Source organism: Arvicanthis niloticus, chromosome 11 (genome assembly GCF_011762505.2).
Source record: "Arvicanthis niloticus isolate mArvNil1 chromosome 11, mArvNil1.pat.X, whole genome shotgun sequence".
Taxonomy (NCBI): Eukaryota; Metazoa; Chordata; class Mammalia; order Rodentia; family Muridae; genus Arvicanthis; species Arvicanthis niloticus.
Genome location: NC_047668.1, coordinates 54802110 through 54815781, shown reverse-complemented (window position 1 = coordinate 54815781; position 13672 = coordinate 54802110). Strand labels below are relative to the sequence as shown.

Genomic DNA, 13672 nt, shown 5'->3' with positions numbered 1-13672 from the left:
TCCAGGGTAGTAGTGAGTGGGGTGGCGGGGGGGGGGGGGGGGAAGGAGGGCAGCACTGATGTCGCATCAAATGAAGAGAGACAAGTTCTGAAGCCATATTTAAGCTGTCACAATAATGACAGACTTAACAGGGCGCTCAGGGAAAGGCTTGAGCCGTAGATTAGTTAAGAAAAAAAGGACTGTCCTCTGGCTCCATTTACAGGATTGTTTGTGGTTAAGGGTGTACTAAAAAGGTGAAACTGGACCAGGTGCGGCGGGTGTTTAACTGTAATCCCACCTCTCAGGAGGCAGAGGCAGGAGGTTCACTGCAAGTTCTAGGCTAACAGGGGGCTACATAACAAGACCGTCAAAACAACAGCAACCAGGAAATATAAAATGGTGAGGCTGATGTGAACTGAGTGTAGAACACGCACGAACACGCGCGCGCGCGCGCACACACACACACACACACACACACACACACACACACACGTACGCAGGCACACTTTCCAGAGGTTTCACTATCTTTTAAAGGAGATATAAAAAATAGGATAGGATCTGGGCGCTAGATATAGACGTCTAAACGCTGCGCTGGACAAAACGCTGGTTTCGAGACCTCAAGAGAAGGCAGGTGCTAGCTGAGGCGTCCAGAGTGGCGGTTCTCCTGGTCTGTGAGAACAGTTTTCCTGTACTGACCACCCTCGCCCTCTACAGTCTGCAATCCCGTCAATCTCAAACTCGGTAGGACGCTAACCCGATGGCGCAAGTGGGGATCCGCAGCCTCGGAGAGACCCCGCCGCCTCATTGTTTCAGCCCCTCGGGTGGAGTCTTGCAGGGGGAGGGGAGGCCATGTGTCCTCCGGAGCCGCCCCATACCCTCCCAGGGGACTGGAGCCATACAGCCCCAGCGCCGGGGCTTTGTGAAGTGTCGCTAGTTACCATGGGACCAGAAAAGAACGCTGAGAATGGCGATTAGAGGGCTGGGGGTTGTCGAGGTTCTGGGGCCATGCCCTCTGGCCCTTCTCGGACCCCGGGCCTGCAACAGGGACTGTCGGGATTTGTAGTCCCAAAGGCGGCGGCCGCGCGGAGGATGCGGGGCGCTGCTGGTCCCGCCTCCGCCTAACCTGCTAGTGCGAGGTGGCGAGCACTGAGGCGGAGCCCTCGGATCAGTGATTGGCCCAGGCGGCTCCCAGCCCCCACACTCGTCCCCACCCCCGCTCGCCACTCGGGACTCCAGCTCCAGGCGCGCAAGGCGGCCACCGAGAGAGCGCGCTAGCAGCCGCTGCCGCCCCGTGCATCCGCAGCTACCGCGCCGCGGCGAGACCCAGAGACCGACCGACGGACCCGCACAATCGCAGCATCCTGGAGGAGGAGTGGGTGATGGCGAGGGGAGGGTGGTGGGCTTGATCTTCCCATGCTGGAGCATCCACCCCTCTTTCAGTTTCTCCCCGAGGCACACAAAAGGGAGGGAATCGGGATGCGTCTAGGCTCCCCCAGCCGCTGAAAGAGATGTTTAGGATTTGGGCAGATCCCGACTAAGGAGGGGGCGCAAGTCAGGGTCTTTGTACGCCCACAGAGCTCGGCTTGGTGCCTTGCGACGCCTAAGGCGTTTAATGTGTGCTGGAGAGATTTACAAATAACTAGAGTAAGGAGGCGGCCAAGTTGAAGGGGTTCACGCCTAGCACCCAGTAGTCGCGCTGTAGTGGCTGGTCTACGTGCAGTAAATGGCTAAAAGGTGGGAGTGTGGGGAGAGTGTTTCTCTGGTGGCCGGACCTGCCTTCTTGTAAGTCCCTGGATCGCTGCTGCCCCTGGTTCCTATCCACTGCCTAGATATACATATACATCCTTGGTTACTTTCGCCTCTGGCTTTGATATCTGCCTAAGACGGTCCAAACCCCTGTATCCTCTGTCTCTAAGCAAAGCAGCGGTCCTAAAGGCACCTGCCGAAACCACAAAGGCTCTTGCATCTGCCCAGCCCCTAGCGGCGCGGCGCTAGGTTCCTCCACTGGAGCCCTGTCGCCAAGTCTGCCACGCAACATCGATCTTGGTGGGTGAGGGACATCGACGCCCCGGGCCTGGGGAACTGGCTGGGACAAACTAGCGTGGAGGCCTGGATTTGAGTAGAAACGGGGAGATAGGTGGGGACAGGTGATCGAATCTGGGGGAGGAGGCCGTGATTTGGGAAGGACTGGAAATTGGGTGGGAGGCGGGTCTGAAGCTTCGCGCAGGTGGCGCGAGGCGAGGCTGCTCTATAGAATGAAGAGGGGAGGAGAGATGAAGGGAGAATGGAGACCTCCCGGGTTTGGAGAGAGTAGACAGGCATGGGGAGGGGACTGAGGCTGTACAGGGGACGGGTCCTCCTCATGAATGGGGGGGTGGGGTCCCCATCGGGGTAGGGCAGGCAGCTGAGGAGGGACAAATATTCGCCTGAAGATTCCAGCTCTAGGCCAGTCTAGGCCAGTCTTAGAGGCCTAAGACTCTGGCTGGGCGTGGTCCTTGGACTGGGCCAGGGAGCTCGGGTGGCGGGGTCCCCGACAAGGTAGGGCTGGCTTGTCTATGAGCTTTGTTTCTAAGCTTGGAACAACCGAAGGGGACTCGTTTAGGATTTTATGATAATCCGCAGCGCCCCCCGGCACGCCCTGTTCGCGCGGAGCTGAAAGGCTTTGCCCAGCGGCAGATGCTGCCCGGGAGGCGGATGGGGGGGCGTCTCCCGCCCGGGAGACCCCGAGAACAATAGCCTGCATAGTGTCTGTTCGCCTTCGAAGCAAGGCCCCCGCCCTAGAATTCAAGGGTGAGGTGTACTGGTGCAGAAAACGCTCACCAAGAAACCTCAGAGCACGTGCTGTCTCTGGGATTTGCCTTAGGGCACCTGGCACCCTTGGGAATTCCGAGTGGGAGTCGTATGTTTTCCCCAGGCTGTGGAGCCCGGGGATAGCCGCCTCCCCCAGCTTCTGGTGTTGCTGGCTGCAACGCCTCTTGCCCTCCGCACGCTGTTGACGAGTTTAGATAGTGGCGGGGAGCAGCACGACAGGATGCAAGTCCCAGAGGCCCAAAAGGTCGCTGAGGTGCAAAGCAGGCTTTGTCTGCCCAGACCGCCTGAGCCCAAATCCAGGAGCTGCTATGCTTCTTAAATGAGCCCTCAGGGGTGCTGAGGTTTGGGGTAAATTGGGGAGGAGCCTTAGTGGTCCGGATTACACGGCTAGGGTGCGGCTCTTGGTTTTAGAATTTGCAACCAGGGACTCAAAGCTTCCGATTGCCGGTGACCACACCCAAGCGGAGGGGCATCTTTTGCCTTCCCTCATATCTCTAAAATGGGGTGATTACGATTTAGTTGGTGGCTGCTTGCCCATAGGAAAGCTGATGAGCAGAGTAAATACCCAGAGGTCTTCAGTCTAAACGTCCTCTCTGTTGCCGAATGTCTAAGCACCTGTGTGTCAGCTGCAGCGCCCTGACAAGCAAACAGCCAAAAGCGATAACTCTTCTGGGTTATTGTTGTCTTTTTATTTTTTCTTTTTTTGGCAATAATTATGTGACTGATATTTAAAGGTGAATCTTTGGCATACAGTTCATTTATCGCTGATTTGCGAAAGCAAATAAGACATGTTTTTATGGCCCAAGTGAAAGACTAAATGTCAAAATGTAGAACTGATGTTATTTAGATTTGCCATCAGGTTAACTGATGAGCCATTTGCATTAAAGTATAATATGACTGCTGGACATTTCGGTAGAGGTGTGTCATCTGCCTGAGGACCACTAACTATAACTATAACTATAACTATAACTATAGAAATGGGTAATCTGAGATCATTGGTTTTTAAAGGTGATGATTTGGGAAGGTGCTTCTTGGAACTTACAAAGCTAGTTTCCAAAGACTAGCTAGAATGCTGCTCACAGGGTGTGTTTAACTACAGTTTTACCAAACCACACACACACACACACACACACACATACACACACTCCCTATATATTTTATCTGAATAGGCTCATCTAGGTATATGAAAACCAGAATTCCAAAATTGCAAAATGACAAATCTGACAATAGAGAACTTTTCTTGGAAAAGGAATGCTTTTCTTCTTTTCCTTTTCCCAAAAGGAAACATTTTGGGGACCATTTTATTGTTTTGTTCTTTTTGTAATAAACCTATGAGATTTGGGTTTGTTTGGTTTTGGTTGGTTTGTTTGTTTTGAGACAGTGTTTCTCTATGCTGTCCTGGAACTCACTATGTAGACCAGGCTGGCCTCAAACACACAGAGATCCACCTGCCTCTGCCTCCAGAGAACTGGGATTAAGTATGTGTGCCACTACCTCCTGGCTGGTGTATGTTGGGGTTGAGGGTTTTTTTTTGTTTGTTTGTTTTTTGTTTTTTTGTTTGTTTTTTTTTTTTTTTTTTGGGAGTTTAGTTGAAATTGGCTTTAAACTTGCAGCAGTCCTTCTCAGGCTTCCTAGCATCAAAATTATAAGCCAGAGCCACCATATTGGCCAGTCCCATGGATTTTTCAAGAAGGTTTGATCCTAATGGAAGCGCTCTGAGAACATCCATCACGGCTCTCAGGGAGGAGGAGTCAGGGGAAGAGGGTTCAAAAGAGTGAGAGAAAGCAGCACCCCCAGCCCTCAGCTGCTCCTATGAAACCCCCAGAAAATAGAACCCAGGAAGAACAGAGAGATGTGTGTAGTGACCCCAGAAAAGGACTCCTAGGGTGCCATTCTTAATTCTCATTTCCATGAACCCAGGGACCTCAGTTAATTACCCAGTTTTGTACTTGGCCCAGGAACCCCAGTTTTTTGGGGTTTTTTTGTTTTGTTTTGTTTTTTTGCGTGGCCTCTGGCATTAGTCTGTGTAGTTGCTTGATCCCCACAGGCTGCATGCTTCTGGTTACATGGGTTTACACAGCTGACCAAAATTAGCTTTGGAAACCCGGAGTAGCCTTCACCTGGGTTCCGTTCACCTCTGTCCACCCCCCTGCCTCCACAACTCACTCTGTCCTCAGCTCAGGATTTAGAGCCTCTGAGCCCATGGGCAAATCCCTGAGGCAAAGGCAAACTGTGCGCAGGGGTAGTTGTCTTTTGAAGTAGCTCTTAGAAAAGCAGCAGAGGATGGCAAGCAGGAAGCAAAGACTGAAGATTTGAGACCCAGTCTCTCTTTTTCATATCAAAATAACTTCCAAGGTTCTGATAGGATCCGGTATCTTTCCTCTTACTCTGTAAGCCACTGTTTCAGGAAATCATGAGTGTGGAGGATCCTTTAGAGAAATCATCCAGAGAGCCTCGTCAGTGTGAAATACTGCAGAAAGAAATTAATGCCACGTGAGAGAGAGCAAACAAGAATACGTGTGTTTTGTTATTTTTTTTAAGAGAGCGGATATTTGATTTATTGCACTGCTAGTGAGTGAATAAGAATTCATTAAGACTGCTTCAAAAGGTTAGACAGGAAGACAAAGGTTGAAATGCTAAGGTATGAATTTTATGAATTTGATATGAATGTATGAAAGCTGCTGTCAGTTTAGCGAGCTAGATCCAGGAAGGTATGTTTATGATGTGTTCCTTTTTGGTCCTTGAAGCTTGTTTACTTGAAATAAATAGGCTAACCCTTAGCATCACGAGAGCCTGTGAAGGTCTGGTAGTTGCTTGTTTCCTTAACTCCTTCCAGAGAGGCCTGCTCCTGTAATCTGAGCTCAGAGATACTGTCATGGTGGGGAGAGCAGACCCTTAGCTGCTTCCTGTCTGTCACCTTAGGTGAGTGTCTTTCAGGTACTGTAAGTGTAGTGGGTACAGTGCGTACTAGAGGATGAGGTGATTTTAGTGGGTGTGTAGACCGGAGGGCAGAAGATAAGTAGCCCACAAAAAATGATGTCCCTACCATCACCATCATGCTTTCCCCCATAATCTGTGCCCACAAGGCAGCATTTGAACCCCCATTTGGCCTCTCATTCCCTAGAACAGGCTCATTTCACCAGTAGGAACACAGGCTGTGGTTAGGACTCCTTTCTGAAGCTCCACCCTTGCAAATAGTAGGAATACCATGTCTGTAACACACAGCTGCTTTGAGCAGCTGAGAACTTGGAGAGTTTAGGAATGTTCCAGAAGTGTGCTGATCCCAGGTTTGGTGAACCGAGCTTATACATGGAGTTAGCCTGCTGTCTCCTACATACCATCCAAAGGAGCAGTTGGGTACCTGAAGCCTGGTTTTGATGAGGGCTGTTGTCCTCAGGCTATTCTGCTCTAGGAGGTGGGGTGACTGGCCCTGCTTAGTTAATGTTGAGATGTTGGAACAGACTAGCTCTAGCTTTCTAGCTAAGACCCTGTGGTTAGGGAGATCGCTCAGTTGGCAAAGTGATTGCTGGGTGGACACAAAGGCCTTATTTTGGATCCATGTAAAAGATGGATGTAGTTGGTAACCTGGGGAGACAGAGACAGGTTGACTCCTGGCTCGTTGGCCAGCCAGTCTGAATTGGTGAGCTCCAAATTCAGTAGACTCTGTCTCAGAAAATACGGTAGAAAACCATTGAGGAAGATACTTGGTACTTACCCTTGCACCCACCCACCCACACATATGCATATCCACCCAAAGTATAAGTGTTCACATCACACAAACATGGATATCCACCCAAAGTGTATGTATTCATATCACACAAACATGTACACACACTCATGCATATTCACCTAAAGTATACATGTTCACAACCACACAAACACAAACATGTATACACACACACACACACACACACACCATATAAAGAAATACAGATCTCACAGAATTGTTAACTTTCCAAACATGTTCAAAGCACCCTCTCTGTACAGCAGTAGATCCTTTCATTATCCAATTTACAACAAGGCCACAAAAATATAAAAGATCTCTCACCCAGAAAAGTAAGTGGCCGTCTTTGCTCAAACCTCAGGCGTCTGTTTAGAGCTTGTGTTATCAGATGGCTTGTGAGTTGGCACATCTGGTCATTTATAGGGTGGCCTGGCGGATTAGAAATAGGGGCCAGAGCCAGCAGTGCAGCTAAAATTGCTTCTTGTTTTTCTTCGGGGATGTCACCCTGGTTTTTTCTTTATTCAACTAATTAGGTAAGTGTTGTTCACATTATTGAGGAACATTTGCTTGTAGCCAGCTGAGCAGATGTTAACCGTATCCTTAGCATCCATTCTGCGCAACTTAGGTGATGAATTCAATGCATGGACATGGCACCTCAGTGTGGTGACACAAAATCTGACTGTCTGGGTATAGGTATATATCAAATTCAAGGCTAGCTTCAGCTACATGAGACCTTGCCTCAAAAACAAACAAACAGACAAACAGTCACGCCTACAGAGATGGCTGTTGATTAAAAGTGTGTATTGCTCTTGCAGAGGGATGGACTGGCTCTCAGCATCCACATTGAGCTGCTTATAACTACGTATCAACTCCAGCTCCAGCGGGTCAAATGTCCTTGCTTGGCCTCCAGGAACATCTGAATGCACACATATATAAATAAAAATAAAATAGTTCTTTAAAAAAAAATGAAAAGAAACAGTACATTGAAAGGTAGGTCCTGAGATTGCACAGAAGTACACTTCACCATGTTTAGAGTAAAGTTTGTTCCTCTTTTCTCATCCGTGTGTCTTCGACACAAAGTACTGGTCAGAGTTAAGCACTGCAAGGTTGATACTGATGGAGCAACTGGCTGATCAATTTAGGCAATATTTCATGGAATCTTTCCAGCCACTGAGACCTCTGGCTCCTTGTTTAAATTTGTAATTATTTGAGCTAAATGAAGTTAAGGTTTTGTGAATAGCCAGTTTCTCTCAGGGAGGAGAAGAGAGCATTCTGCATTCTGAATTGGGCATTGTCACGTCCCGCCCCCTGACATCTGTCCAGTTTCACTGCTTTGGCACAGTGTTCCAGGACTGCCATTGCCTCAGCCCTGTGTGTGTGTGTGTGTGTGTATACATCTCTCTCTCTGTGTATGCATCTCTGTGTGTGTATGTGTGTGTATGCATCTCTCTGTGTGTGTATGCATGTGTGTATGTCTGTATGCATCTGTGTGTGTGTGTGTGTGTGTGTGTGTGTGTGTATCCCACATATTAGCAGTACCCAGCACTCAATCACACCACATTTGTGTCCCACCAGGGTCCATTTCCAGTCTGTCCCTTTGTTGATTTCAAATCTACCATTGGCTTGCAGGAATTTCTCAGGCCTGGGGTCTTTATTCTCTCTCCTTTGTCTGGTCATGTGTTTCCCTTTGTCCTTCTGCAGAGCAAGGCCCTCTATTGATTCAGAAGCTGCCTTCCTTTCTCTTTTTATTAATTCAGATTTCCGTCCTCGAGGACTGATGCGCTCATTTTCCTATACAACCCAAATGCCACCTCAGATTTTAAAATCAAATAACTTTTTTCTGGCGTGTGCAGAATCCTCCTCATCCTACTTACTTGGACTGGCTTCAGTTTGCCAAGTTCTCAAGTGGCAGAACATATACATAAAATGGTGACTTTGGAAGAAATAGGTAGAGTGGCTGAGGACATATTAAAATACATATGTCAGGGCTGGGGTTATAGCTCAAAACACACAAGGCTCCGGTTCAAGCCTAGTACTCCCCCAGAAAAGCTTTCAAATGGTTTGTGGTCCATTAAGATGGCCCAGTAGGTAAAGGCACTTGCTGCCATGCTGAACAACCTAATTTCAGCCCCTGGGACCCACGTGACCATTCCTTGCCATGTATGTGCTCCTCAATAAATAAATAGGAAAGAAGAAAAAATACATATGGATGCTTGCTTATGCTTGTAGATATTTTGATACCAGGGAATGAGCCCAGGGGCTGTGTTCTACCACTGAGGTGTTCTTCCAGGCACACACACACACAATCATACACACACACACACACACACACACACACACACACACACACGTACACATACACATACACACATATATGCACACATAAACACAAACAGACCCGTACACACACACTACTTTTTAGTGAAACCTAGTATTCAGAAAAAGCACTTACATGTATAGCTTGATGATTTTTTTGTAAGCTAAGCATATCAACATGTAATCATCATCAAAGGATCAGATGACCAACTATTCAAACCCCCCTGTACCTCCATCCAGTAACTAACATTTCTTCCAAGGTAACCAGGCATTCCTGACTTTAATTAAAAAAAAAAAAAAAAGTTTAAAATTGTGCGTGTGTGTGTGTGTGTGTGTGTGTGTGTGTGTGTGTGTGTGTGTGTGTCTGAGTGTGCATGTATGGGCACATGTGCCATGGCAAGTGCAGACACCTTTGGTCTGTGTGTGTCTGTGTATACTGTAGTACACATGCACAGGTCCACAGGAGTTGATTCTCTTCTTCTACTTTGTGGGTCCCTGGGATGGAATTTGGGTTGTCAGTCTTAGTGCCAGAGACCTTTATTTCATTAGTCAACATTATTTCATTGGCCCCAAATTCTTTATTCTTGAGCAAAACGTAACACCTTAAGCTGTGTCTCTTGAGTCCACAGTACCCTGTGCTTGGAGGGGGTGTAGGGGAAGTACAGTTTCCATAGTAACTGAGAGAGGCTTTCTTTCTGTTTTTGTTATAAGATAGGACATCACTATGTAGCCCTGGCTGGTCTGGAACTCTCTGTGTAGTCCAGGCTGGCCTTGAACTCAGAGATTCACCTGCCTCTGCCTCCCAAGTGCTGGAATTAAAGATGTGTGCCACAGGGTCTAGCAATGATTCTTAAATAAAGGGAAGCTATAAATTCATGTTAGTTTCTTGACTTGAATCAACAACAAATCTGACTAGAGATTTGTCTTGTTTGTTTGTTTGTTTGTTTGTTTGTTTGTTTTTCAAGACAGGGTTTCTCTGTATAGCCCTGGCTGTCTTGGAACTCACTCTGTAGACCAGGCTGGCCTCGAAGTCAGAAATCTGCCTGCCTCTGCCTCCCAAGTGCTAAAGGCGTGTGCCGCCACAGATTTGTCTTTTCAAATCTCTAATGCTAGAGGTGAAACCAGCTCTAACACTGAACCATCTCCCCAGAGAATGTGCCCTAGTCAGCTCAGTTGGCAAGTTGGTCGTTAAAGAGTTTGCTAGAAAGTTGGCATGAAGTTGTTCAAGGTAGGGTTAGAGAGGTGGCTCAGTGGTTAAGAGCACTTGTTGCTCTTCCAGAGGACCTAAGTTCAATTCCCAGCACCCACATGGCAGCTTCCAGCTATCTCTAACTCTAGTTCTAGGAGATGTATGCTTTCTTCTGGCTTTCACAGGTACTGCATGCATGCAGTACACAGATATACATGCAGTTAAAACATTCATATACATAAAAATAAATAACAAAATTAAAACAAAATTGTCTGAGGTAATCAGTCAGGACCTGCAATAAGAATTTGGAAAGAAGCTGGAGAGATGGCTCAGTAGTTTAAGAGCATCAACTGCTCTTCCAAAGGTCCTGAGTTCAATTCCCGGCAACCTCATGGTGGCTCACAACCATCTGTAATGTGATCTGATTCCATCCTATGGTGTGTCTGAAGACAGCTACAGTGTACTCACATACATGAAATAAGTAAGAGAGAAACCCTGAGAGAAATGAAACGATCTCTGTGCTGTGGAGAGATGAGACAGCTCTGGGACTTTAGGTACATTCACAGTTTCTGAGAACGCAGTGCCATAGTCAGGAGCAGGAATGATGCCGCCACAGCCTGGCCAGCTAAGCTTTGTAACCAGGCAGCGCAATAAGACCTTGGCTCTGCTTAGAGCTAATGTTCGAGATGGACTTGAACTTCCTTTCTCGGGAGTGCCTGTATTTGCTGAGTGCCTATGACAGGCACTGATCCCTGGGAAGGAGCCAGCACATTTGGAAAAGAGATGGGGTATGACAGTTCATCCCCCAAGCCTGTTTCTTTGTGAACTAAGGGACTGTTAACATCGTCTTCCTAGGTTTGTTGAGGGGCTAACAGGATGAGGTGCTCACGGCCGCACGGGCTTTGTAAGTGTTCAGCATTGGATTGATGGTACTGTCAGGTGGTAAGTTGAGGACTTTGAGATGCATAATCACAGAGGGTTGGGGTGCAGCTGGGGAAAAGAACGTATTAAAAGTGTGGTGGTGTAGTCCGATCTCCACGGTGGCCTTTTTCACTACTCAAACCCTCCCAGGAGGTGTTCCAGTCAGTCCTGTGTTGCTCTCCCTGTGTTGTGTTTGCGTGAACTTAGTATGTCCTAAGTCCTCCTTTTGGAAAAGCCCCTGTGGCATCCGGCCCATGGACTTTGATGTTTCTCTCCACTCAGGGAGGAGATGTCTCTTTTCCCTACTCTTCATCTCCGTTAGCATTTTCCACAGAACCCACCTGGGAGCCCGGCCATTTCCCAGTGCCAGCTCAGCTCTGTCACATCCATACACCTTTGCCAATGCTGTGGGCTAAACCCCACGAGACAGCTCTAGGTTCTGGGCACTGTACGCCCTTCAAGCTGGTGCTGGTTCAGCCACTGACCAGGAACAGGGTGGACAGTCTTGACACTCACCGCCCCTAGTCCTCTGTCTTGATTCCCTCCTGATCTCCCCTGACCTCCCACACTACCACTGACATACATTCCAACTCAAGAACCGGTTTTCTTGGCTAGCCTAGGCCAGCCTGGAACTTCCATACTTTCCTATTACTGCCTAAAGTTTGCCCTGAGCAGTTGAGGAGAAGCCCAAAGCCTGGGAGCCAGGGCCTGGCCTGGAGCAGCAGTCTATTGAAAGACTTTCTTATTCTCTTGACTGAAACTTGATATGAATATCATAAAGTTGGCCCGAGTGCAATTCTGTGGGCTTCAGTGTGTTCACAGACTGGCACAAACACCACCATATTCTCAATTGCTCAAGAAGAAACCCCAGGCCCAACAGCAGTCACTTTCCATAACCCCCTCCTGCATCTCCTCTCTGTCTCTCTGTCCCCTGGCAGCCATTCAGCCACTTCTGTCCGTGTAGTTTGTCCATCCTTGGCATTTCATACAAATAGAACTATATAGTACTTGGCCATTTGTGGCCATTGAAGTTCCATGTTTTGTTCCTGAACAGTGATGTAATGTCTGTACTCTTGCTCACAGTACATGCCCCACCCCTTTTTTTTGTTTTAGTATAAAAACTAAAGACTGGAAAACTGCATAGTGTTAAATAGTTGCCCACTAAACATCTAAGACTGGAGTGTGACTCGGCTGTCAAGGGCTTGTCTGTCATGTGTGAGGCCCTAGGAGGAGAAGCCCGTTATCTGGTGCCACACTCTGAGAAGGACAGCTCGTAAGACATCTGGACCTCTTTTTGTACAGAGCAAGAACAAATCCCACAGTCGAATTCATTAAGCAGAGGATGGGTCGATGAGTGACATCTAAGTAGCTCGGCTTTAAGGAGGAAGGGTCTGCTTTGGCTCATGGTTTTGGATGGTTCGTGGTGGGCTGGCTCCATTTGACCTGTGTTGAGACAGAATATGTGGGAGCAGGAACACAATAGAGGAAGCTGTTCACCTCAGCAGAGCGACGGAGAACATAGGAAGGATGGGATAAGAGCATCCATCGAAGGCCTGCTCCCAGTGACCCTCTTCCCCCATCTCCTAGTCTCCACCCCTTCCCAATAATGCCATCAGATTATGAACCCATGCATTGATGGGTCATTGATGGACAGTCATGTGTCTGAAGCCCCACCATGGAGCAGTTCATTGCTGGGGGCCCAGGCCTTCCACAAGTGAGCCTCTTGCGGAGAACACTTCATGTCCAAACCATAACAAAGCGGATGTGGTGGTGGCAGCTGGAGGATGCTCAGCTGCCGTCTGTGTAGAGACTGCAACTGACAGGGCATGGTGGCGATAGCGAATGCATGGTGTGGCTATAGGGCCGCCACTGTGAGGTGCTCGTAGGTCTGAGAAGCTGGTGGGATCAGCTTGACTGGGAAAGACTTGGGCAGTAGAGAGAGGGAGACAGATAACCAGAGTGGTTAGAAGCAGCCAAGACCATGGCCATTACACTGTCTATTTGTACCTTGGCTCTTCCTTACTGGGCATCTATCTGCTTTCCAGAGTCCAAGGTTGCTAGGCATGGAAAGTGGGCTTGAGAGGTGGGATGTGAGCGACTCTGGGCGTCATCTACATTAGTGTATATATGCTCAGCCATTGCCCTGAGTCTAGACTGCCTTCAGCACTCTCCTTTTCCTGTGAATTAAACCCGATGACAATGTGTAGACAAGTTCAAAGAACATCTTCATTTTAGTGTCTGTTGTATTTTTTTTTAAAATCCTGTGCATATATGCAATGTGTTTATTTCCTGTGGACTTTTGTATTCAAATAACAGCACACATTACTCTTCCCCTTGGGAACCTTTGTTAGGTCTTATAACTAGCAAATAGCATGAAACGTGGCTTCTCCTCGACTATAGAATCTTGTTCTAAGGTAAGATGTAGTGATTTTGTGTTGTTTTACATTTAGGCTGACCTTGGGGTCAGCAGAGCATATTATGACGTACGAATTGTATCATAATTGATATGGAGCACAAGAAAATCCCTGTATGGAAAAGAAAGTCCTGAGCCTGGAAAATGTAGCTTATGTTGTGTGTGTGTGTGTGTGTGTGTGTGTGTGTGTGTGTGTTTTCAAAGCTAAGTAGTAGTCAATGACTGTTTATAGGACCCAAGTGGGTAGACAAGTATTAGCCCCCATGTTATCACTGAGACGTCTGTAACACAGTCCCCTGTCCCCCTAGACTCCATAGAC

General features: G+C 47.9%; 1 protein-coding gene across 1 annotated transcript in view; it reads left to right on the top strand.

Annotated features, from left to right (window-relative positions):
- The first annotated feature begins 920 nt into the window (after positions 1-920).
- Dpysl5 (dihydropyrimidinase like 5) overlaps positions 921-13672 on the top strand; it is an 84157-nt gene continuing 71405 nt past the window's right edge. The window contains exon 1 of the mRNA XM_034514385.2: positions 921-1351. The gene's annotated coding sequence lies outside the window, so the exon portion shown is untranslated. The remainder of the gene's footprint in view (positions 1352-13672) is intronic.